Here is a 24,466-nt window from a genome sequence, read left to right on the forward strand (position 1 = left end):
AATTAAGGGTAGGGGTCATTCACTGCTGCAGTAATCCAAAAATTCAAAGAAACTAATTTATGCACACAAATAAGAGAGAAATGTGCCCAGATAGCCTTTGGTTTTATAATATTTAACCTTACTTTAAGGGTAGAGCGTCCTATATTAATTAATGATTTTATTATGAAGGGTTATCTGACATTCTACCTCATTTAATCTAAAAGGAAGGGGATTAAATATTTAACTTATCAAGTGACAGATAAAAGGTCATCTGCAGCCCACCATTCACGTGCTACCAATCGAGCTGCGTCCATCAATCACTTAAAGTTGCTTTTGAAATGAAACTTTGATTTTATTTTCAAAACCTGTCAAAGTCCTGTGTAGATGGCTAACTGCTCATCTCCGTGTTCTCACTCGTGTATATTTGAAAGCTTCATCACCAGAAATTAGATATTTTAGTTAGTTTGTGTAAATGATGAAAAAGAAAATAAGCTTAATTTAAGTATGAAAACGTATTGAGTATATTATCTGATATGAAAGAGCAAAACAGATTTCCTGAAAACTGCGGCCAAAACAACTGGTACACAAAGGTCAGAGCCACTGTGCCCTGAAATATTTAGCTGAAACTTTAATGAGACCCAGAGGAACACTTATTCCTAGGTCCTTATTCTAGCAGAGAACAGGATAAAGATGAAAATAGTGGTTACATATCGGAATAAAATAAAAAAATAAATAAAATAAAAGATTCGTCCTTGCAAAAAAACAGATTCATCTCAGGTTGAAGCCATTGAATAATAATGAAGGTTAAGAAAGGCTAAGAGAAACCGCTCGACAAAAGGGATTTTATTTGTGCATAAGTGAGTAATTAGAGGAGATATAATGAGAAGGTGACATGACTTCGAAATGTTTCCAAATTCACACAACCCCGTTACCCATGAAAATGTGGATTAACAGGTGGATTAATCAATTATCAATGCACGTGTCCAGAGGTTACAGTTAATCAACAAATAATTAGAAAAATAGTTTTTAGTTGTCAAATGTAATAGTCTTTTCAATCATTACCTCACATGTAGATCCAAATGTGACATGTATGCACTCTTTCACATGGGACATGCTGGTTTTTTTTTTTTTTCTATTAGCAGAGATTTCAGTCCTGGAAATTCAAATGTTATTTGACTGTCTGCAAGAAAGAAAAGTGGGTCATCACCATAGCAATGGTAAGTATAGCTAAACGTGAGGTCTAAAATGAAGGCCTTTTGTAGTGATGACACACTGGCACATTATTCTACCTGTTAAGTCTCAAATGAATGCCAAGAAAATCAAGAGAGTACAGATCTGTCAGTCTAAAAGGAGGGAGGAATGGCTTGTATCAGAGGGTAAAAGCAAAATTGGCAAAAAATACATGTTATAGCTCAGGATTTAGTCTCGTAGGCTGTAGCAACAGACACAGTCTTCTGCTGCTAAAGAAATGTACCCCATACTTTTCATTACATACTATAATGTTCTGTCTATCTCACTCCCTCTTCCTTCCTTCTGATTCTTTCTTTTTACCTTCACTATTGACCCCCTCCTGTCTTTGTAAACAGCTAAAAAGATAAGCAGTAGAGAGTAGCAGTATTAAATTGATACTGATTCTGCCATTAACAATATAGAGGATATAAAAAGGGGAAACGTTGGACTAGATTGGACGTGCATGATAAACTTCAGCTGAGGAAAAGACAATCCTTTTGGAGGTTACGGGAAAATATAAATGGTCTTCTCTCAAGTCAGCTTTGAGGCTCAAGTTCCTTGAGTAATGCAACTTGTATGAATAATGGCAAAAGGTTTGTCTGCAATTGGAAATTAGTTTTAAGACTGAACTTGGAAAAGAGAAGAGAGTAATATTAGCCGTGTGTCACAAGGTCTACAAGAGGAAGCAATCAGTGAGTAGTTTGAGGGCAGCTAGAATGAACATTGATCTTTTTCTGTGGAAGAGAGTCTGGTGGTATCGAAAAGTTCCTGGGTGTTTTTAAAGGAGTTTGATATTAGGTTGATTTAGTTCAGGACGTTAAACCAGCCCTTTGCCAGTGAGTCTTTGTTGCTTTGGGTTCTAGTAAAGACTTGGTGCTAGATGGAATCTGAATATTCAAATACAGTATAGAAAGATATTAGTCTTTGTACTTGTGAAGATATCTAGCCATATTACTTAGTAACTTTTACTTAATAATTCACACAAAAACAGGAAATTCAGCAAACTCGGTCAGAGAACCCCAAACGCCTGCTAGTAAACCTTCAGAGACTCTCAACAGTGGGATCTATTGAGATAGTGCTGCACGGAAAAAAAGAAACTGAGCAGATGATTGTAAATCTACAATATCTACAATCTACAATCTTATTCTTTTTAGAGCGTCCTCCCTTCTTGTATGCTCACATTGCCTTTTGTGGCATCAGCTATTGCCGCAAGCCAAGTTTGAATAAATGATTGAATACACCTCAGGAAACGTGTTGATTGACTGAGAACACAGACAACATAGAAATCAAACCTAGCTTTAAAAATAATGACACTTAATGATGAGGGAGAATAATTACAGATTCATAAAAAGAAACAGAAGCTGAAATGTCAGACAAAGGTGACTGTTTTTAAATTTTGAAAACAATAATACAATAACTTTATTGTCATTCTCAAGTTGCTCATGCAAGAGCAGAATTTTTTTTTTTGTCAATATGAACAAGAAACTGAGAATATGAAGGAGAACGCTGGAGGATAGAAACCCAACACAGTACAGAACAAAGTACAAAACATAATGAGGCAATTAGTGAACAATCCCTGGTGATTATTAGTCATCAGACATGCAAGTATTTTATTGTCATATAGAAAAACAAAAGTCTGGATGTGTTCATTACTCCAAGCACCCCTCCCTCAAATGCATTAACTCTTTTTAATGAAGGAGGATATTCAAATATCCAGACAATGGGCTATGCTATACCAAATGTTAACTCCTATGCTGAAGCCCAGAATTAGAAATGAAATGGATCTACTGTAATTTGTGTATTTAATGAGAGAATTGCAATGAAGACATTGATTCTGAATATAAAGTTTAGTTTCTCATTCTCGGATAAAATTACAAGTTGTGTTTGGAGCTTAAAGGCATAGTTTAGATATTTTGAAGTAGGGTTGTATGAGTTACGTAAGCATTTCAGTACAGTAGACGATGGTCAGAGGCACACAAGGAGGCCTTCACAGAAACAGAGCTATGCACTACTGTGGACTGGGTCAGCAGAAAAAAAAAATACTTTGGCCACAAAAAAACGCCCACCTGAAGAAAATCAGTGTAAGTTGAAGTACTCTATATTAAGCATACCACTTTTCCTTGCCATCATAAAGCCTTTTTCTCTGGCACTAACTGTGTATTATGTATTCTTACCCTAAGCCCAACTGCGGCACAGATCAACTGCCTTGATCAAAGTTACAGCGGCATAGCCAAAAAAAACATCAAGCATGTGCCGCCTTTGAAATCTTTAGGAACATAAAGTTTCATTTCAGTCTGATCTTGTGACTTTCTGACCCAAGCAGCGGCATAATACAGTGCATGACACAGTTAGTGCCAAAGAAAAAGACAAGGTCTGACAGCTGGTGCTGAAAATATTCTTAATATGGCGTACACTTGAACAGATATGGATTTTTTTCTTTATTTTTATGTGGCTAAAATCTGCTGACCCTGTCCACAGCAGTACATCGCTCTCCTACAGTGGCTTGATCCCTGCCTACTCCTCCAAACTGAGGGCATGCTGACTGCTGTCTATTTTAGGTAATAGAGCAAATGTGTACCTCATACAGCCCCGCTTCAGTATATCAAACATCACTGTTTCCAAACCTGACATGTATATTCTGTTTCTTATAGATAAATGTGCAGATATGTCGATGGTAAGCACATTTCAGCCTGGCACACTAATTTGTCCAGCTATGTTTTGGTCATTAGCTTTTGAGCTATCTTGTCATGCATTACATGGGCAAGTGAGACTTGCTGATGGCACGAGATGAAAAGCCAGGGGATCATTGCCACCTGCACCTCTAATATGGCTAAAAATAGTAATCATTAAAAATGTTAAGCTGGCTGGTTTACAGTGAACCAAAACAAACACAAACCTTGCCAGTTACTGTATTTCAGAGTTCATTCAGTTGGACACTGCCAGCACATTTTTCTCTTTCCTCTCTCCTGTAGCGACTCATAAACCATCAGCCAGTTTCACTTATCATAGTGTTTGGAAATTAAACTTAGTTTTACTGTTTTTATCATCAAATGATGAGTCACAGGCTTGTGTTTAGGAGATTTAAAAGACTGAGACATTCACTCCAAGTATCTCAGATAATTACTGTTTTATCTTTTTTTTTTTCTTTTTTCATACCTTTGCTTTAGAATTCTTGTATCTCGACACTGTGAACTGAGAAAAGAGAAGGTGTTATCGCACCCACAGAGGATTTCAAGCCTTTAGAGCTATCAGTTTGACTGCACAAAGTGTTTTGGGGAACTGCCCCTTCTAAGCTCATCTGATCCCATTTAAATTGCTAAGTGTTTTTTTTTTTTTTTTGGTTGTTGTTTTTGCATAGACAGATTCAAACTGCTGTCCTCATCCATTTACTCGGATAAAAGTGTTTAAAATGACTGGAAAAACTAATACATATTTATCACATTGCCAAGGTTAAGCTATAAAACACAAAACTCGGAAGTGAGTATTTGTTGAATGTATTTGTGTTGCATAGTTTATCGAAGTATTGTCGCATTCGGAGAAATATGGTGAAGAAAAGTGTGTTTTCCCACAACCAGTCACCAGTTTGCAAAGGCAGGTGATTAGTAAAAAAAAAAAAAAATGATTATGGGAAGTTGAGAAAAGAAAAACACAACGGAAAGAAATGACTCAGCATGTTTTAGGAGAGACGCATGCTCAGTCAGAGAGTGAATGGAGGGGGCTGATGGATTAGACATAAGAGATCAGGAAAGGAACAACGGAAAGCTGACAAGTGGTAAGAGTATATGGGTGGAATGATGGGGAGCTGTGTGGATTTCAAGCATTTGCACTAGGCTCAGCCTTGGTTAAGAAACTAATACCTCAATTCAGCACCTGCAGCCCAGTATAACACTCCCTTTTCACATATTCATCTCTGACATACAGAAAACCCTGAAGCAGAGGGAGAGAGAGGTGTAATGCTCACCAGCCCAGTTTTATTTTAGCCCCCATGAGGCACTGCAGAATTTGTCATATGGAGAAGCTGAATTTTTTGACAACTTCCAGAAAGCTGTGGAGTTGGATTTCACATTCTTGTTTCTTGTATTCAAGACTTTTAGCCCTATGGGTTCTGTGTTTGGGAGTTTTCCTGTGAGACAACATCAGACGTCAGAGTGAATGAGAGAAGTGGTTTAAAAGAGGTGAGCCTGTGTTTAGGAGTAACTTTCAGGACAGGATATTTATCAGTAAATGTGTAGACACATTGCAAACTTTCTTGGAAATTCTTCTTTTTCTTTGCGTTCACGTTGACACAAACACTTCCCTATTTTAATTGGGACATGGTGTCGCAGAAATCCTGATCATAATGAGCATGCTTTTGTTTAAGTACAGCAGAAAGCCTGTAGTTCCACGTTGTGCAGTGATCTCTCTCCCTCTGGTTTCCCATTTAAAGCAACAATAGTCTCCTGCAGACGTATTTGTTATGGACATTTATGGCATGAAGCAGTTTTAGTGCCACTCAGGCCAAATTCACCAAGACTGCACTTCAAGTGCAGTTGACACATTTTTACAACTCAGTTCCTTCGATGAAGAGCACAGAGTTGTCATCTGAAGAAATTTATGTAAATTAAGTTGGGTAGGTGACTCGGTAGGTGAGTTTGGTATGATTCACTTCTCCCTGCATCCCCAGAGAGAAGCTTCTGGTAATAGATCCACTGCTGCCTTGTATACTGCCAAACTCTATAACTAACAATGTAGTGTCTGACTTTGTCATTCTTTAATTTATCACACACCAACACACACAAGGACACACATAATATATTCACTCAACACTCACCAAACACACGCCCTACCCCACATAGATACATCACATACTAAATGCGACACAGGGATCTCAAAGGAGGCTCTATGGATATGTGCTATATAAATGCTAATGATGCAGGACACAGCTTCTCCCCTTGATCCTCACAGAGGAATGGAAAAGCAGGACAAACTGCACTCATATTAGTGCAGACTTATCAGTTTTTCATCATCGAACTTTTGTGTTTATGACCTGTGCATGTACACCATGTCTGGTACACCCAAACAGGAAGAGAAAGAGGGAAAGCCGATACACTCGCAGGTCATTACAGCAGTCGAGCACTAACATATGACACTCTGTCATTTCTGAAAGGTCACTCCAAGATGGAGCTGCTGCTGGAGTATTAAATATTCAAGTGGTGTGCACATGAAGTGCTTCATGGAGGAATACTTGTATTGTTATAAGACAAGCTCAGATTACAAGCACGCAGAGGTTACACCCAAAAATAAAGATGTTCTCAGCTTACGCTGTATTTAACTTGATAATTGAAGGAAGCCTTACTTATCTGCCTTGGAAGAAGGCTAATTGGTTTTATTTTTAAAGACCTGTTTCTGCAAGTTACAATTAGAAACTAGTTGTATATGGAGTGTTTTCCTAATGTGCTCCAAGTCTTACATTGTTGTCTATCAGTTCTAGCATGATGTGCCGCTGGTCTGCTGTATGCGAGCGTTTCCCTGTTGGTCACAGTGAAAATGGACCAAGATTATTGTCAAACTGTGTGTAGACATTGTTCAACTGATGTCATTTTCAAACACAGTGACCGCGTCACCTGAATGATTTAGCTGAGCAAGACAAAATCAGACTGGAAGGTGGGTGTCTGTCCCCACAGCGTTCAGGCAGCTTCTCACTGCAGATTCAGACCAATGTAATAACTAGTCATATTTATCTCTGTGGATATGCATTCACACTCAGTATAGGGAAAATTATACAGGATTTGAAGTGAACATAGAATTATGTATCTAAAGAAATAAGTACTTACTAATTCCATGTTACAAAATGGTTCTCCAATATGTGCTTTTTGTCTTCTGTCGTAGCCACAAATAATTTCACAAAGGATCTCTTCATGCCTCCATTTTCTATCATTTCAGTGGTATAGTCAGTCCAGGGAATTATTTTCAACTCCGAAATTACACGATGGGGTTTTGTAGGATGAAAGCTTTTGATAGTAGTGTTTCAGCACCATTTCGTCTCAATTTTACTCCAGTAATGCTGCTCTCCTTTCATACCTTGTACTATATTTATAATCCCGGACTCCAAACAGTATTTCCATTTCTAAATATAGAGAACCAAAATGATTTCTTATTATTATGAATTATGAGGCAAAGATTCAACATGCAACTCTCTACCATATATAAACAGTTGTCTCTCCATTATGTAAAGGTGTACACTTTTTGCATATGAACATGAACTAATTTTATTGAAAAACAAACAACTAAAGACAGTGTTTCCTATATATTTATTTTATTTTATTTTTACAAAAGACTATGCCATGTTACAGCACAATGTTAAAATCAGTCTGGAGCAGCATGCCACTTTATGCAGTGATGTGACTTGTCTCTCTGCCAATCTGAGAAAGTGAGGGCCTGGGGAGCAATAAAGTGCTCTTGCCATGACCAAAAGAGAATTTAATGATCCAAGGGAGAAATGGAAGGAACGTTGGGTATCTCCCACTCTGCATGCTTGACAAGGCGCCACAAATGAGATTTATTCCCATCAAGACATTCAGTCTACTACTTAAAACAATCACAGAAAGCCTATATTCGACACGCCCTCTTGCCAACGTACATATCCCACAATCCCTGCCTTACCAGTTATTACCTTTATCAGGTGAATCATGAGGGATATTCTCTGGCCCACTGCCCAATAATTTAACCCCACTAGCAATATGAAATCTACTGTATGAAGTTCACGCTTGGGACATGTGCACTGGCACCTCTGTTCAATTTCAGCTGGATTGTACTGTAGTTGGCTGGAATGATATAATAGGCCTGCAGCCAGAGAGGCGTGGTGTTCTGGATGAAAAGAAGATACTTTATCTTAATTCAAAAGAATTAAGACAAGACAATAATTTATTGTTAGTTAGATGCAGTAACAGCATTTCTAACATGACCACTACCAAATGATCAAAACATTATGATTTTATGTGATTAATTCATACATAACAGATCATCAATTCAGGAGTTAATTAAGTTACTTCACACATTTATTATTGTGCAGCCAAATTAGCTAGACTAAAAGTAGAACAATACAGTACCTGTTGTCATAGAAATATGACAACAGGTACTGCAAACATTTACATAATAAACATATAGTCACATAAATACACTTAATTAATGCATGAAATCATCATGAATCATTACTAAGTTTATTTGTATTCTTGTTGTAGTGTTACCAAAGATGATATGTTTTGTTGTCCTGAAAACGGAATTTTCTTCTAATTTAAAATGATAGCAAATCATGTATGCTCTGTACATGTACTAATTAGAAAAAGACACATGCACACTCTTTGTATTGATCATGTTGCTTTTGCAGCACCAGCTGTTATTTTTCTCAGCACTCTTCAAAAGAGGCTTTGATTACATTGTGACTGTCTAAATTGGGTGATGTAACATGGCATTGGTTCAGCAGATGGGCAGGACTTGGACTCAAGTAAAGGACAAAAGGCCACTCTTAATGAAACTATTAATGGATTTTCAAGTGTTTGAATCTTAAGAAGAGAAACACACAAGTTAATTAAGCATCTGTGTTAAATGTAATTGAGTATTTTTGCTAAAGGGTAGACAGCAAGGTCTGGTCTGTGACTGTAAAAGCTTGAACAAGATGTTAATGAAAAAAAAACAAATGAAAAAAAAAAAAGCCTCCTCATGGGTCCAGTAGCTGTTTTAGTTTAAACACACTGAGCAGTTAAGTGGAATTTGCTTGCTAACAGCAAGAGGATATAACTTCATACTGATTGTGATTGGTTTTGCTGGACTCTAATCAACAGCTATGGGCATTCAGCGGTATTCCTCTTGTGGTATTATCCTGGCATGGTCCGACTGCAGTATTTTGCAATAAGGCTCCCACAGGGAATACAAAAGCTTTTGCCTTTATAGAACAAAAGGCACCTTAAGTGGATGAAGCCTTGCTGTCTCAGTCTATGATGAAGTAATTCAGCTGCTTATGGTGTCTCAAATCATAAAATGTTTTTTAAATGCCTTTCATATTCTTTTTTTTTTTTTACTAATCTCATTCAATGCCATGTAGGAGAACTGTCAAAGAATCATAAAACCAGTTCACATAGAAACTAAACCAAAGCCTTGCCTACAACCTGATAAACATCTGGCATTAAATAAATCTTCCTTTTGTTTGCAAACCTGAATATGTCTGTCAGGACTGATGAATCAATCTGTATCATCTGTTCATTTTTTGACTGAAATGCAAACATGGAGCTCACCAGACGCAGACTATGAAATTCAGTACAGGCATACAATTACTGGATCCTTCTATTAGTTTTGTTCACACTTGGATGATAGAAAATGGTCACTGCTCACTGAATGTAAGATAATGCTAATTGGGTGGGAAATATCTCGCAGCATTTGCTCTGTATATGTATATCACATCGCTTATCACTGAGGTTTGAGCATTTCAATGCAGCACTAAGTCTGTCTCCGGGGAATGTGAACAATTGCAGTCTTCTCAGGTTTGAAGGCTGATGCTGCTAGATACTGATTCACATCAAGCAAATTACCCCAAAGCACACTTTTTTTTTTCTCCATTTGTTTAAATATATATTTAAAGGCAGCAGCTCTCAAACAATCTTTGACTTCCTACATGACTAGAAGGAACCTCAGGATTTAAGTCAAAGCTTAAAATGATCTAGACCAGCTCCAGCACGTTCTCACTCCCACATCATCAAACACTGCTGCTTAGTCATTGGCCCTTGCTTCAAAGTGTAATGCTGTAGGTGACCCTCCTGTATAGGGCTTCCCAGTCAAGTTGCCAATAACAAATATACATGGTTAGCATTGTGAAACGGTTGTCGTTTGGTTAGTTTTATGCACAGAAACAATTAGGTTTACAAAAACATCACTGGTTTGTTAGTTACCAGTAACTTAAGTAAGTTAGTCTTCACCCATTCACTCCACCTCCTCCATAGGCGTTCCTGCTCGTCCTACTGTGTCATTGGACTGAAACAGTGTTAAATGATGCTTGAGGGTTACCTACAGCAGTATGTTTTGAAGCAGAGGGCCACAGACCATGCAGCAGTATTTCACGACTTGTGAGTGGGACTAGATTGGCTAATTCCCAATGTTTTTTTCCCTCTCCATATGTTGTTCTGTCGTGCCTGTTCCACAAGCACATCATGTCTACACAACATGGAATACTAAACCCTTTTTTGACTGTACCTTAGCAATGCCTCCATAGTCACAATAGCTTATATAGTATGCTGCTGTTGTATTTTGTGTAGCTTCTATTATTTATTATTTATGCACCTTTTGAAGCCTGCTTTTCTGTCAGTGTTTTTCCTCTGTGTGAAGTTCACTGCTTATCGTATATTCTTTATGATATACCTTGTGTAACTTTACTGTAAATCAACCCAGTATATTTGTGAGGGTGTTTCAAAACAGCAATGCTTGAAGAAATAAAATCTGTAGAGAAGTGGAAAGTGATGCTAGGTGAGGGGGATGAAAGGGAGATTTGACTTTAAACTGTCCCATTCCATGAGGAAGAGAAGCTGCTGTTTGAAATCCCCACATTGCAGTCGGTGGGATGACAACACAGCTTTCACGTTGTGCAATATCAGCACCGTCAACTTTCTCTCTCTTACATTTACATGGTAGATTCTTGTCCTCATTTACACATCAGTTACCGTTTGATCTCCATCAGCCTTGCTAGTTGAAAGTGGCAGCCTTGCATTTGGACCAGGGATGAAGAGACATGGATGTTTTAAGCAAACGCAGCTATACATCATTATCATTTCCCTTTCCTTCTAATTAGCTAATTGAAAGGACATCTGTGTAACATCTACAACACATTAGTGTTTCCCCATGGATTTGTTCTGGTACTGGTGTCATGTCAGTTCATTGTAGCATCTTTTGAACGATTACTGCAAATTCTGTCTTATCTTGGCCTTTTTAATTGGTTGGAACAAGTTCACAATTTACAGTCAATGCTCATCCCCATCTATGAATATTAACTAAAAAATATCTATATTTCCAGGCATAACATGAGATGTGCCACAGTGTCTTTTTTCACGTTAGGCAACCAGAACACAGCAGTATCCAAAACATTCTTTTACTTTCTCATTCTACACCAGGTCATTGAATTTTTTCCCCCTTGCTCTCCTTTTAATACCTCAATGTATTTCATATAGATTTTGTCATAAGCCCCTAATCAATACCTCTATGTGAGATTTGTGTTTGCTGCTAAAGCCAAACAATGGGCTAAGCAAGTAAAAAGAGCAAGGACTGCAGGACTGTTGTGACAAATGACTAACATTTAGTATGCTAAAACATTCCAAAATATTTGGCATCAAAGCCAAACCTCTAAGGTGGACACTGTTTTTTTCTAAATCATTTATAATTACACACTTCTGATGTTGTTTTCCATCAAGATTAAGATATGTAATACATTTATTTTTTTTAAATCTCATAATGACATCAAAGCAAACACTGTGCACCTCATTATGTATCACTTCCTTTCTGTTTTTCTGTCGTCTTTTGTCCGTCTCCAGTCTTCTCTCCATGTCTCATTTTCACTACTGGCAGGGGGGTGCTACACTACCTAACAGCCAAAAGGTGTGATAGCAGGAAATGCATTCTGGGACACACTGACACCCCAATTACCTGCTGGCAATGGCAGGGTGAGCTCCTTGTAGTGTCCTTGGGTTGTGACATTTTCCCTTTCAGCTCCCCCTCAGATTTACTGGAATGAGTGGGGTTGCTGAGCAGGGCACTTTATAAATACATCTCCTCTCGATTACTGTGACCACCGGCCCTGGGCAGCTGAGTGTAGCTGGGATGGCTTCATCCCTTGAGATCCGTTGCCGTAGATCAAGGCCCCAAATGGCCGTCCTAACTCGGCTATCAATCTCTGTTATTGCCTGCCACTGACGCCAGCGTAAGGGACACACACAATGTGCTGCCATCTAATCAGTGTGGTGCAGATCACTCGATGGGAAACATGAAACAATGGCTCTTGTGTCCCTTGCTACAGGTTGTGTATAAACAGAAGGGTGTCATTAGCAATCATTGATGGATATTGTTCTGTGGTTTCATCCTATGAATGTGTTCATAAAGCATGTAAACTAATTTGGGAACCTTTTATGTTGCTACTGTAGGAACAGAAAGCTCAAACAAATCTAGCCTATCATCTAATTTGACATGAAATATTGGCTATTTTAATGTCAGCGCACTGTTATATGGGACAACTATAAGAGAGAGAGAGAAGAGCCAAACTTTAACTGCCCTGGAGTTACTTACACAGCTTCCTGTTTGTTTACTTTATCGGACAATAAGGCAAAAATCAGTAAGGATTTAGTAGTTTATGAACTTTTAAAGGTAAATAACATTAAATGTGTATGGCATAAGGAAAAGAGGATTATGATAAGAGCAATAATCTGCAGGGATAACAGAGCTCAGTGAGGTGCTAGATGTGGCTAATATACATATTTTCATTGTGTATGTGATTCATATTCAGAGAAGATTTTCTACCACTGCACTGTACCATGGCCTGTTGGGATTTAACTTATAGTTAAACATTGAATTTACACTTTCTCTTACAATTCACAACTTCCACCGAGAAGTAAAGCATTATTCTGCATCGCCATGTCAAAGATTTTTGGACAAAATGTAAAGTCTAACTAGTATCCAACAGAATTCTTCCAACTTTTGCTGTTTTTTTTTTTTTCTCACTTTTTTTTAAAGTTTGTCGGAAAAGTGTTTCAAGCTCCAGGGACAAGCAGAGGTTCTGAGCTGATAATTGCTCTTGTAAACACAAGTTTTGCTGCTACTGCATCTATGCATTATTTACACAGTTAACTCCTGGCAATAGAATGTTAAACACTGGTTAAGACTTCTTTGGCCTCTAGGCTTTTTACATTCACAACGGGAAAAGGTGCAATCTGTCAGCATACCAAGGGTGTAGTTTGGTTACGAAGATGAAAGGATAGAAGGCTGAGGATCATGAATTTAACACAAAATTGAGCTTTGATAAGTTGTATTTTTTATCAAATGATATATTCCTAAAAACACAAATGCACAAATCCTCCCTCATTTTCTTCTCCTTCTCCATTTCCAGACCTTAAGTTGTATTTCTTTGACTTGTATATCTCCAAACCAATCAGTGCTTCTGATTATAGTTCAGTTCATGCTTTGCAGAGCACTCAGTGTCATGATAAGTCATACAATTTCCTTTCTTGTGTTGTTTTTCAAAACCCATTGGAAAAATAGCTTTCACATTTCAAAATCAACCCAAATGAGCTCATTAAGTTAAATGATTCATGTTGTGTATCGAGTAAAAAAAAAAAAAAAGAAGTAAAAGGTCATGTATCCATCATTAGTTTCCATTTGTCATAATGAATGTTGCTTTGTATTTTCCACTGACAAAGCCAAGATAAATTTTGATTTATCAAATCAATGTGGCAGATGGCAGCATTCTTGGTGTGTTGGAGTAACCTCTTTTAGGTCTGTATGTACTGTGCAGGCACTGAGGATGCCATATAATTAACATACAATGCTACCCTAGTCCCAGCTCACTGAGCTAGTCCAATTTAAATTTATCTCAGACTTTCATATGGTGTGACCTGAATGTGATCCCAAATTGGCTCCACGTTTGGAGGGAACGAGGCACCAATGGTGTTCAGATGGCTCAGCATTGTAAAGGCAGGTTATCTTGTTAACAGTGTCGCCTAACAATCAACATACACCTATTGCTCTATTTTTAGCTACTGTATGTTAGCAAACTAGCCACAGAGATGGCGGTGTCGGTTCATCCATCTGTCGGTCTGTTAGTCAGTAATTGCCATGAAACAACTCCGAAGGATGAATTCCAGTGACTTTTGACCCAGGACTTTCCACTAATGGGATAACATTTCCACTTGCTCAACACTTCATGACACGATTCCATCCATCATCAATCTTTTCAATACACTTATCTGTTGATGATCATGGGGGTTCAGACCCCATGCAAGCAAACACTGGATGATAGCTACAGTAGGGTGTATCATGGACAGATAAGCATTCTGTACATATAGACAAACATCATGTTAAACTGTGGGAGGAAGCTAGAGCTCCTGGAGAACATGCAAACTCCTTGCAGAAAGGCGAATTCATACCAATGACCTTGTTACTGTGAGGCAACAGAACAAACCACTGAGCAGCCGTGTCACCCATCTTTTGCTCATCCATCAGACAGCTGTTTTCTTTTCTGGTGTGTAATGAGCACGACTGACTCATGGACCACTACAAGGGTGGTGGAGGTGGAACATAAATGGTAAACCGCAAAACCACAGGGATAGGTTGTTTTTTCATGACAAGTAAGAAAAATCCATACTGTCACAGCGCTAATGTTTATACCATCTGCCACACTGTACTGCAGTATGTGCTCCATGTATAAACATCAGTAGAGCTTGACCAATATGGGATTTTTAGAGTGATACAGATGCTGATTTTTAGAGGGGGACTTTCACTGAATATGTTTTCGTACTGATGAATATGCAAATGTATTCAAAAGTCTTAAACGAACAACCTTAATGGATTTCTAGAGACAAAAAGCTGGCTCATTTAAAAAAATAAATAAATAAAAGTTGAAATGTCATGGAAATACTCGAGTAAGTTTACAAGTACACTATATCTAAAAGTACAGAGAGTAGAAAATAGCCTTTTGAGACTCTGCTTGCTTGATGCACTGCATCTCGGCAACTGAGTACCAAAGTAGTGTAAAGCCAGCACTCAACAGACCACCGTGTCATTGTCTGCTGAGATGCAGAATGATACTCTACCTTTCAGTCTGCTTTGTTGTACTGACTGTAGTTTGACATTTTGTGTGATAATGGCATTTCATATTTAACACAAGTTTATATTTGAACCCTGGCTGCAGAGATTAAACTTCCACAGACTATCATCCATCAGCCATATATTGTACCTTGTGAATACACTGTAAACACAATGAAAATTAAGGATGTGATGAATAAAACAGGTCACTGGATCTGAGCTTGACTGAATGGGATTGTGCTCGAATATAATTCTAACTATACTTCTCAGATGTCAGAGGACATAACACACAGACAAAAGGATAAAGCACATGCATCAAGGCAAACACTGATACACAGGGCACAGTCAGGGGTTAACCTAGGTTTCTTTACCTCATTGAAACAAGGCTGGCAGTTTACTCATCAATTTTCAGATCAACTCTATCAGTCAATGAGAGGAAACTAGTTTACCCACCTCTGTATTTACTACTATACGATGCAGCAGTGTCCCCATAAGCATACTATACAGTGTAAATTTGATGAACTCTGTTGCAATTTATTTTGCCTTACTTTGCCTACCCAGGGGCTATTTTAATAGAGCAATTACTCTCTCACCTAATATGCCTGTAATATCTTTAAGCAACAAAGTACTAGTATCTCCTTCTACAAGAAAAGAGCCACAAGTTTTTCCATTACCCCTTTCAAAGAAAACACACTATACTGAGGTGATAGGAAAGAAGCAATTACACCAATTTCAATGAGCCTGGCAGTGATGTACTTATGTTTTTCTTTGGACCTTCCCTTTGGCAGTTTATGTTGTTAAGAAGTCTCTCTGTTTGTGAAAGGAGTGGTATCTTTAGTATTTTGCTCACAGAAAAGTTTTTTCAGAGAGCACTGGTGAAACTGAACTAAACTTTCCAATAATTGAATGGCCATAGTGTTGGGCTTCTCTACAGTCCCTCTTCATATGTGGATTTTCCGAGCACTCTTTTTAGAGCAGGGTCTATACAGTCAATCAGCAGCACAATTTCAGTGCAGCTTTTCCCCGACAAAAGAAAGTAATGGCAAAGCCCACTAAAACTTCAATGAACTGGACTAGAAAGGATCATATATACACACTATGGGTCGACTGAATATTTGATATTTTTTAAGGGCACTATGATCAGGATTTTGAGGGATTCTTGATCACCGATCAAGGGGTCAATTTAAAACTTTCTGTTTATTATGCAGCATTATTTAACTATTCTTAACATATTAGATATTAAAATGAGGAAATAAAGTATCATCAATTGATTACTGTTCACTGTAATGCATGGAACATATTCCACACTCTCCACTAGAGACACAAGTCAAACCATAGCAGTCTTTGCTTGGATTTAAGAGCAGTAAGAGCTAGGCAAATGTATTATTATTTTGTTTTAAGTGTACACCTTTGTGGTTTGCCAATGAGAAGAACTAAATGTACAGTGTGAAATCTGTAAACCCCTCTCACAAAAGACTTTCTCTCTACTATTTGCAGTAATCTAAACACAACAGGGACATAAGTCTTTGTAAAGGCATCCTTCGTATACTAAGGAAACAAAATTAGACACACTTTATTTCTTTGTCACCCTCACAGGCTTTGACCAATAACACACATCATGTCCAGAAGCAGTGTCTGGGATGAGCTTCCTGCTTTCACTTGGGTGGAGAGAAGAATAACTGTCAGATAGTGTTGTAAACAACCAGCAGTAAGTGACTGTAAGGGGCCTTCATATGAAGCCTGTTTTAAATTAAGCCAGACATTCAGCAGTGTGAAGAGCACCAAGGAAAGGGAAACAGTAATGATGTTACAGTGAATGCAGAACGCTGTTCTCTGAAGTTTACTTCTTGCCTCTGAAGGCTCCTTGCAAACAGCATCGCAACTACACGCAGAAGGCGAAGAGAGAGAGAATGAGAGATGAGCCCGAGCATCACATCCAGGAGCATGAGTCATTTCCTTACTGACTTGTAGCTTCTACGCAGCATTTGTGATTCAGTCTGTAACATTAACAACACATGGAGTCACAGATGGAGGATATGATTAATCCCCAACATCCTTGTAAATTCATAATGTACATTATGGCACCTAGATTCAAGATTCACAGTGCGTTATCCTGTGCATTGTTCTTTACTTTCCTCTGAGAGAGCCTCATATAGAACTGCAAGCGGGGGAAAGATCACAGAGTAAAGACAAGTGTGTTTTGAGCAAGGTCTTGAAAGACCGGATACACAGGGCACATCCAATAAAAGGGAAAATGGAAGGATATTGTGCTGTTTAGAAGCGTTAACAGCAACAGACTTAGACCTTGAGTGGTGAATTGCCAACTGGTGTCCTGTAATGAAATACACAACACTAAAGGCTGTACCGGATGGATCAGTTAAAGAGTCCGATAAAAAAGCAAGATTGATGCTTTGAGGGATTTAAAATACAAAATCCTAAAACCTGATCTTGACCTGGTTTATTTTACAGTATAGACTATGAGGGGACTATCTAAATATACTCCAACACATCACTGGAATGTGATAAAGAATTGCTTGCTGGCCACTTTTTCAGCCTATTGCCTGCATATTGTTTCAACATCAACAATGTGTTTGCTCTAATTGTCAGTGCTTTGAAATATAAACCAGCTTTGTTGACAAAAACAAAACGCTGCAAACGGTGCATGTTTGTTTAATTATTTCCAGCTGTCACTGAAACCCGTTGGTGGTGTGTCATAACAGCCTTTTTCTATTATTATTATTTTGCATCTCCAAATGATCTGCCTTGTCCACATCACACAACTCAAAATTGACAGAACCCTGATTATGTTTTTGTTGCATCCAGCGTGATCTGTGCAAAGAGCACACAGCAGAGTGGAGGCTGGAGCAGCAGAGAGAAAACCGAGAGGAGAAAATATCCAGCTCATCAGGTGATAAATGCTGGGACCAAGACCTTTTTGTGTCAAACGCTGGCTCAGTTCAGCAGGCCACAAACAACAGCTTACTGGCTTCATGCCATCATAAACCTGTCATTAAAAACTCCTTGACATGCTGCTGAGAGTGAGTGTTAGGACTTTTAAGTCTATTTATGTATCCACTATTTGTTTATGGGACTGATAACAAAACTTCTTCTGCCAATCTCTAATTATCTTACCTCTTTTAATACATCAGCTAGAGCATCCACATGATTTATTAATTGCTGTGCTGTTGCAGCAAAGCTTTCTTTTATACCTGACACAAATCCTTGTGTGGCTTGTGCCACTTGCGTCATTTTGAACAGAAGAAAAAAAAATCTGTTTTCTTCACACCGTTGTTGATCTTTTTATTAGCTGGGGATAAGTGATGAAAAGTCTTGTGGTGATAGTTGTGTGAATTTTTCTCATCATTTCTCTGTGTGACACAGAGGCAAGGAGTTCCCCAGTAAGTGTTTAGAACAGCAAAACAGCACGGGGAAAAACCTCAAAATGGGATTTTATGGATGCATTTGTCAGGATTTATTGAATATGTTAATATAACAAATCAACTGATACATTTAGTACAAAAAAGTGCATATTATGCAGCAGGTCAGCAAAGCAAAAACAGAGCAGCAGTTCTGTTTTTTCTCATCACCCAACTGAATTGGGATGAATGAAAATATAATCAGTCAGTGGTCAAGTACACATTAGTAGAAAATGTAACCTTCTCAGAAATGGGACATTTTTCATTAATCTCATATTTCACATCTACCACAAATAAAGTGATATTGATTTATTTTTTTTTCTCTCGGCTGTGCTGAGGCGGCGTTATACTGACTGCTGTTGCTCAGTTTGTGCCAGCAGATTGAGACTGACAGAGGCTTTATGTGGCCAGGAAACCAACTACGGCACAGAATAAATCTGACAGTAGGATATTAGTCATTTTATTGCCCAAAAAAGAGGGGCAGAAAATATAGAAAATGAAAGTAGAAAATCCAAGTAAAGCATTGTAAACCACTAAGCTTGTTAAAGTTCTGACAGCTCACCTGGCGGGTGCCAGAGGCCCCAGATCCATTCAATAAGATGAACAGGAACACTTCCAGTTGTTTGTCTTTCACAGAGAATCCATTAAAAAGTTCCCTCTCCTCTGGTTTACAGTGTATTCTACTTGTACCCAATAAATCATGCCTGTGTCTTGGGCTTCTGCCTACTCTGTTGTCCCATTTGTACTGCACAATGTGTCTAGTACAGAGTTATCATATATTGCACAGGATGACGACGGTTAACATCAATCAAAAAACAACAAGATTGGTCATTGATCAGTGCTGTCTAGCATTCTGAGGCAAGTGTCAAATTAACCCGAGGCTTCAAGTTTTCCTGGAGGAACAATCAATGTGTAAGAGCTGGAAAATGGGGAAAAAATGAAATTGAACGGTCTAGCAAAGAAGAAAATAATCTATTGATGATAATTACTGATTATCAACTTCTTTTGTGCTTTACTCCCTGGTGAGTGGATGCAGGTATCGACAGTTTTACACATGAAACAAGCTGATCACTGACTGAAACTATCAGACCATACCAGATCTATCATACAAATGCAGGTCTCACATTTTCATGTTTGTATCTTTTTTAAAAATGCTTATAATTCTAAGTCCTATTATTGTTTTGTAATGAATAATAGTATTTTCCAATCCGTCTTCTCACGGCATCATGTATACCTCAAAAGCTATTTTTAGTATAATGTCTAGTATTAGCAGTTCATCATTTTCCATGTGTGCAGTTGGTTATACCAGTAAAGTGTTCTCATGATGCAAACATCGTAGTGCTTATATGGTTACAATAAAAGAAGCTACTCACTAGAGTGATTTCCTGTATATGTATCATGAAGGTTTAGTCTCTTTGCTCCCCTTTAGGAGACCAGCAGCAGGTCTTTAGGCTATTGACTCTAATGGGAGAAGTGAAGGCGAGCACAGATTGTGAGCGATTCGTTCACCCTATAGCGACTGAGATAAATATGACTCGTTTTTCACAAGCCACATATCTTCTGAACATTCTGACACTAAATGACATTTTTCAGACAGACAAATCAGGAGAAAATTAACTTTCTCGAGACCTGTCTCTGTCTCAGCAAAAAACACACTCTCACAATATCTGTCAAAACAGATACCTCTTCTCTCTGCCGGTGCTGAATCGTCAGTTTTGTTTCACCAGAGATGAATAAAAGCAACTTAACTGAAACTTAAATATCTTTCTGAACAGTCTGTAGCACCATACAGTCTGGTTTCATTCCTCAACACAGTGTTCACAACACTTGCGAACAACATTTTGCGATCACGGTTGAAAGAGACAGGAAGTATACTGTAAACCGTTTCATATCATTGGCAGAGATTATTATTATCATTATTAATATAATGCTGTGTTCTTTGATTTTTAATCCCTCCCTGAGATTTTTTCCATCTTCAGACCCAGCAGACTATTTTCAGATTTTAAACACAGTATGTATAGTATTCCTCACCACTATATTAATGTGAAAACATCAACAAATGTCTTCTTTAGAAGACTGTTATACAAATTTCTTGCAAGAAGTCTAGATTTACAAGATTAGATTTGAACACATGATGTATCGTATGGTATATTTTACCTTTACCCAATGCTCATTTTTACTGAATAGAGCTTGACACATCATATTGTAACTCAGGGCAACATAGCGATAACAAGGAGCTGACAGCAGCTCAGTGAGACCTGGGCCTCAGGAAATTGTGACCCTCTTCCAACCTGGAGCCGGTTATGAGAGAGAGAACCTAGTCCTCTGTTTGCTCCTTTACACCGGGGCAATAAACACTACTGCAGGAACATTTCTGAATCATTATATTTTTCACACCTCAGCCAACTAAGGGGACAGTCAGTGATTTGTAGCAATAGAAGAGATGCTCAGCTTTAGTCAAATAGATAAATTGAAATCTTTTCATGGAAATGTTTGCAAAACTCTTGGGAACCATAATTTTTGCTTATATGTTGCAAAACGTTGACATGGCGAGCTATATAAGGTTAATCTATTGTTCATTGTTTCGTGTCGCAAGTAATTTAGTAAGATGTAATGCAGAAGCTCCTCGTGGGATTCTCAAGGTGCAGAAATTACTGGAATGAGATAATAATGTTCAAAGGTGGCTCCCAAAGCAACATGGTTTTAATTGAAGCAACACGATTATAATGTCACCCCTGTATTGCCGATCCAGTGAGAATACTAATTTATAGCTAAGGGAGAGTGGCACAAAGTGGATGTGAATGATATTGAACAAGAGACTATGGGGGGAGATTCCACCAGGCCAATATCATTTCCGATTCACTCAATCACCTTTTCCACCAGCCTCCTCATCATGGCTCACCGTCTCCTTCTCACACACACAAATTCACACCGACACACACTGAATATGTGAAAAGAGAGAAATAAAAGTGTAATTGAAACAACCAAAGGCTATATATTTTTAGACTGTGTCAGCATTGCAACAGTCCTTATAATTAACAACCGAAGAGCACATTGCAAGAACATTTCTCTCCCTGTCAAATTTTGCTGTCATGGGTTTAAAGTTTCCTGTGCCTTATTCACCTTTCAGAAAAGACATGACTCAAAAAGGGGGGAAAAAATGGAGCTCTAGCTCAACTCTGTTCTGACATTCTAATGAGGACAGTGAATTTGGATGAGTAAGTATCCAATTTCAGAATCACCAGCAATCCACCATCTCACTGATTACAGCGGCATCGGTTTGCTGCCTCGCATACTTTGCACCCGCAGGGCGGAGATTAAATGCGAAATTATTGGACATCTGTCATATTAAAGAAAGTTGAAATGTCCCTGGGTCTTTTGAGACTGCAGGGAATGAAATTACAATGACATGACAAAATGAAAGCAGGTGAGGCAGTCATGGATTCTGTCAGTGCTGCAATACAAAAAGTATTAAATCAATTGTTTTACAGCAAATTCTCCCTTTTCTGTCATTCTCCTTCTGTTGAGCTTTGTTTCACTCAAATATACAATATACTTCTTTCTCTGTACTTTGTCTTTCTTTGTCTGCCTTGTTAATTCTGTCATAAATCATCCCGCGACAGTGACAGAATTGCTTTTGATTGTGATCTTGCAGCTTCCTTGTTTGATAGTGTTCGTTCCTTGATTTAGCCCTTTCCACTGAACATACATCAAGCCTTCCGTCTGGGCAAAATGCTGAATAAGGGCTTTTGAACGGACCCTGGTTAAAACATTTCTTTCATTGGCGAAAGAGCTGCATTTCAACAAATATCTACTTTGATTCCCGGTCTTTCCTTTGATTTCCTTCCACATTTATTTAGAGCTGTTTGGCGTCTGCTTCACTCTGATGCAGGGGTGCTGCGTGGAGGATCTGCAAGCTGATTAATTACATCTCTAACAGCCTCTACCTCGGGGGGTACTGGAATAGTCTGTTCAGGATGGGCTTGATTTAAGCTCTAGCAGCATTTTACCCATGGTGCCAAGAGGAAGGTCAATGCAAGGGAGTCCGCAGAGGAGGGCAGCAGGAGCACAAGGGACTTAACACCAGATGATGGATGTAGGTGGTAATTCAACAACATTCCCTCAAGGACAAGAAGCTTGGCCTTAAAGTAAAAAGAAAATAAGTACATGCACATCACCTAATGAGACAGACACATCAAGTCATCACCTATGAACTTTGTTGGCAGTAAGGCTCTGAAGTGGTGAGATGTATTACCTTTAAGTGCTGACAGGTAGTTCCCAGAGTCCTGTTCAGAAGACCTATTGGATCAGTATGAAGTCACCGCACCATCCTAAAATAATTCAAGAAGAGCCACTTGCCTTGTATTTATAATCTTTACCAGAAGAGTTAACATGGTAATAGAACAGCGATCTGTAATGAGTGATTGTAAAGTATTTCTGTCTGATGATTGTTGGCTTTATTTACAGGCTAATGGGTTTGAACAGTAGCACAGAGCCAAGGGAACCTGCAGGGAAGCTAGCCATATGTGAATATAATTTACATTTGCTGCTGGATAATTAAAGGTGGAATGGGCAATTCAGCTTGGAGCACTCATTCTTGACACCACGTCTCCCTTGGCAGTTTTAACAATCCTGGTCTTTCTTCCACACTGGCAAGGATTAGCTCATTCCTGTATTAGTTTTTACCCAGATTTTTTTTTTTTCTAGTCCAAAACTCAATGGCTTTGTTCAGACTGCAGGCAAGTCTCAAACCGGATCTTCAAGACCGGGGTGACTGTGCCACAGGTGGTATTGTGAGTCGTCCTTGGACAAAGTACTGAATCCCTAATTCCTGATGGCTTTTTGAGTGTGCATGGGTGAGCTGAGTAACATTGTGAACACTTTGGATGCTGAGTTTTATCACTTCTTATGAGCAGTTGGCATAAATGTGGGCGAATGCATTTTCAAACGTTGTCAGTAGACCAAGTCCATCTCAGCATCTGTAGAAATCTGGAATCACACTTCAAACCACAATTTGAAGAAAAGAATATTTCTCTTTCTTTCTTTTTTTTTGCTGCCCAAACTTTCTAAACTCAATCTTGGTATGCCGATCCGGATACAAAGTACTGTGTCCTGTCCATGTTTATGATGTGCAAAAATACTTTGTTTAAAGTGAGGTTAGGTTGCAGTACTTGACCTTAAATAGCCTTATCAAAGGCAGCAAAAGCCACAGAAACAATCACAATGTGATAATTGTTGGAAATTATAGGCTGATAGCTCATGACTGCTCTCTTCTCTTTTTCAAATCTGATCAGCTCTCCTGCCAGATCAGACAAGCCAGTGACAACAGCCGTAAAACAAAGCCTCAGCATTTTATAAGCTCCACATTCAAAGAAGCAAAGAAAGAAGCAAGGATTTGGAGGGGGGCTTTGACCAAAAGTCCAGAGTCTGATGTTTTTGTGTGACTTTTAAAAGAGCTTTGTTGACATTGAAACTTGTGCTGCTTCTAATATGACATCATCCGCTTTGCAAGGCGACTGTGACTCTGCATTTCTAATCTGTTTCTTTTGCATTGAGCAGAGAGGTGAAATTGTTCTGAGAGGACCCGTTAAACTCACAAGTGCTCATTGTGTAATATACACCTTGATAAGAAATGATTTATTTGGATGCGTACATAACCTACAAGTTTCAAATAGCGCATGAACACATAAGATAGCTGGGTTTATACCTGCTAAAGGGAAGCAGTGCACAGATAATTCATCATTATTCTGACACACAAAGAAGAAAATGGAGTCAGGAGAGGCAAAGTTGATAAAAGGAACTAAACTAGATTTTTTTTTTTTCTTTTTGCCATTTTTAGAGACTGTCGTGAAATGCCATTTCTCAGATTTTTTTCCCATGCTTTGCTTCATGTAAATTAGAGGTATTGTTGTACAGCAAAGTTGTTATTGAAATAAAACAACAGCCAACACTATTACTTTGTTTCTCAAAAGAACAGAGAAATTTTTAATTACTTAGCTCCCACATTGTCCTAGAGGTTCAGAAACCAATCA

At 38.4% G+C, this 24,466-nt stretch overlaps 1 long non-coding RNA gene across 3 annotated transcripts in view; it reads left to right on the forward strand.

The window, feature by feature from the left end:
• Positions 1-24,466, forward strand: part of LOC113745648 (uncharacterized) — an 81,224-nt gene that overhangs the window by 26,970 nt on the left and 29,788 nt on the right. Inside the window, exons 3-4 of one of the 3 annotated variants that reach the window (XR_003462295.1) lie at positions 16,615-16,726; positions 17,842-18,038. The exons of 1 other annotated variant lie outside the window; for it this stretch is intronic. This is a non-coding gene — a long non-coding RNA (uncharacterized LOC113745648). Of the gene's footprint in view, positions 1-16,614; positions 16,727-17,841; positions 18,039-24,466 lie in introns of those variants that run through there. One more of the 3 variants, XR_003462296.1, reaches the window with a different exon arrangement.

The sequence above is a fragment of the Larimichthys crocea genome, chromosome III (assembly GCF_000972845.2).
Source record: "Larimichthys crocea isolate SSNF chromosome III, L_crocea_2.0, whole genome shotgun sequence".
NCBI lineage: Eukaryota > Metazoa > Chordata > Actinopteri > Sciaenidae > Larimichthys > Larimichthys crocea.